Genomic DNA, 3,219 nt, shown 5'->3' with positions numbered 1-3,219 from the left:
GAAGATACAAGCTGAAATACTTACCATGGAACAACTACCCACTCAGCCCCATTTACTTTGGCATCCTGAACCTTTGGCTATTTTCTGAACATTTCAGATTCTACTGCTTCCAAATCTTTATTCTAGCTTTTTAAATTTGCACCCTTTTCAGGTGTGGCACTGTAGAAGATGCACTGAACTGCAAAATTGGTGGTTCAAACCCACCAGCTGCTTCTCAGAAACCCTACACAGGACTGCTATGAGTTGGAACAGGCTCAGTGATACTTAACAACATCAGCTGTTTCCTCCTCTCATTGTAATTTTGGCGAGAGTTAATTATTACTTTTTAGGTGCTTCTACAATTTTTGTCTATATCTCACGTGGGCAATTTTCATGCATAGTATCATTTTTTTCCATGTCTGCCTCCCTCATCAGATTTCAGTCTTCTCCAGATCATGGACCAATGGACTGTGTCTTAATTATCTTTATATACTCCAGTAACTAGCCTGATGCTTTATCTAAAGTAAACACTGAAATGAATATTTAATTGAATTTACTTCTAACGCTCGGCCATTTTGGAATAATGCCTGTCACAAGGTGCTGTAGGATAAGCACTGGATTGCTAACCACAAGGTCTGTAGTTCACAGCTACTCCTGGGAAACCCTAGATAGGGTTGCTATGAGTCTAAACTGGCTTGACAGCACTTAACAACAACTAAATGTAGGCTTTCTGTTGTTTTGCAAGAGCTTCAATGTGTATGAAATATCACACACACACACACACACACACACACACACACATCAGCCAATGTGACCATAGTGTGAATATGCAGATAATCAACTTGAGACAGAATTGCAGATTAGCTCAGACCAGATCGTGCAGAAAATCTGGATATATGGAATGACATAAATATTACACAAATGTGTTTCATAAGTAACTTATTGTCTTGTGGCTGCTAATTTATAGGTGTAACCTCACATACTATCTTTTGATCAGTAAAGGACTGTTTTGCATCAAGAGATTGAGAGCAAACATTTTAGTACAACGTAGTCTGTCTAATTAAGATAGATAATTAATGTTGTGGCAGCAGCAGCAAGTAAAGAAATTTTCACAAATGTAGAAGATTTCATTCATGTAGTTTACCTTTTTTCAAATACAAGAGGCTAAATGTTATTGTATCTCTGTAACATTTGCTAGAATAAACACTATGACTTTTGTCTGTTCCACATGTTTAGTTCTTCACTATTTTTCTTATAATAAGCCATCTCATATCTTACATGCTTACTGGATATTTTACAAACATTGAAAAATTCACTTACTAGAAGCTCTGCCCAAGATAAGAATTTTATCCTTATTTAGGCTTGGCTCTGTAACCCTAAAAAAGGCATGGACTAAAATACAGTGATACTGTTTATTATGATAAACAGGGTCTCCATTTTTTTGGAAAAAATAGATGGGCTGATTCTTTATACTTTCCCTGGGTAATATTTACCCTACTGTCACCTGGCTGTTACAGTCCTTAGAGATTAAACACTTTGCCCCAAACTACAAAGAAAGATCTAAAACTCAGGTCCTCTGTCATTTATGGCATATTAGTTTATTCATTGATTTACCCATCAACTATTTTTAAGCACCTATTGTGTACAAGAGACCATACTTGTAGAGGTGAGCAAATGGATTCAACTCAGTCAGTGTGGTAGGGAAAATAGACATTTATATAAAGAACTATTTGCCCCTGAGGAAATTAATATCACAAGAGTTATGAAAGTTTAAAAGAAAATTATGCTTTTGGGGTAAATGGGACAGAGGTAAATAGTGATGGATGCTCAACCTTGGAACAACAGGGCTCTGTGATACAGGGATTGAGGCATAGTCTAAAAAGGGGTAATAATACAAAGATGCTTGATTGTCTTATGAATATTGGTTTCCTTTGCCTACTATTGTAAAATAGACACTTGAGTGGGATAGAAAGGAATGTTGGCAAATACAATTATAGAAAGGTGGTAAGCCCATCTTCAGCCTATAACTGATTGGAATACATAAAAGGGGTTCTAGAACTTGCCCTGTGAAATAGGACTCTTGAGAGTCTTTACAGTGTGTGGGAATCCTGAGTACCATCCAGAACCTTCTGAGGTGGGACAGTCCCACTAGAAAGGACAAACAGACCAGCCTGAAACAGTTAGAGTGACAGAAGATACATCTTCAAAGAAAGATCATCAGTAAAAACCCAAAACAAAAATGGCAATATGATTGGCTACTACAAGAATAAGCAAGTTGTTTGCCAGGAAGCCATCAAGGCAGGCAATCAAGTCCCTTCAGGACAAACCCCTCCTCTAAGACTGAAACTCAAAGAGAACACATGAACAGGCATGTAAGCATCCTGGTGACCACATTGGTCTACTGGTGAGTGGAGGAGGCAGAAAGGCAGCAACAATGCAAAATGGGCTGAGTTCAATCACAGTCCATAGACTCCCATTGGCCTGCAAATGAGAGAGATAAGAGGAAGGGCTAGGTGGTCCAAAGGTGCACCTGGGACTTCTGAGCCCATGGACAAGGACATAGCCACAGAAGACTAGAGCTGAGAGTGAAGCATCCAGTTGATAGAAAGTGAGGGGAGATGCACAAGAACACCCAAACTTGCAGTGAGTACACATATGACCTAGCCCCAATGGCTTGATAATCAGAACTTGACTTGAAGAAGATTTAAAAAAAAATTTTTTTTTGGATAAAGGAAATGAGGGTAAATTGCTATACTTTGAGGAACTTGACCTATATTCAAGGAGGAAGTAGCTCAAAATACCAACAGAGAGAGAAGGAATCTTCACATCAAATATCAATGCTGTTCCCTCTGTATACAGGGTAGATAGGGATGGACAACTTAGACATTGGCTACCTAAAATGAGGGGGTTATAAAGGCATGAAGTGACTGGCTTACAAGTTTTCAAGAGGGAGTGTAGTTAAAGAGTGTGTGTGGGAAGATAGAGTCTGCACTGAATAGTTATCATTTTGTCTAGATGGGTCTGGTGAAAAGAGATGGGGATAAGAATCTTATGATTCTTATGAGTAATTGTTATCATGACTAATTGTGACTTTCCCAATTGTAAAGGTAGAAATTTTGTAACAAAAAACAGGGGGGTGGTTAATCTTACAGTCCAGAAACAGAGAACCCTAGAACCATCAAGGAAGACGAACACAAGTGGAATGTGGGACCCTAACCAGAGAAGCAGCAACACCAGAGA

Source organism: Chrysochloris asiatica, unplaced genomic scaffold (genome assembly GCF_000296735.1).
Source record: "Chrysochloris asiatica unplaced genomic scaffold, ChrAsi1.0 scaffold00069, whole genome shotgun sequence".
Lineage (NCBI taxonomy): Eukaryota > Metazoa > Chordata > Mammalia > Afrosoricida > Chrysochloridae > Chrysochloris > Chrysochloris asiatica.
The sequence above is the reverse complement of the archived record's forward strand: the minus strand, read 5'-3'. Positions refer to the sequence as shown.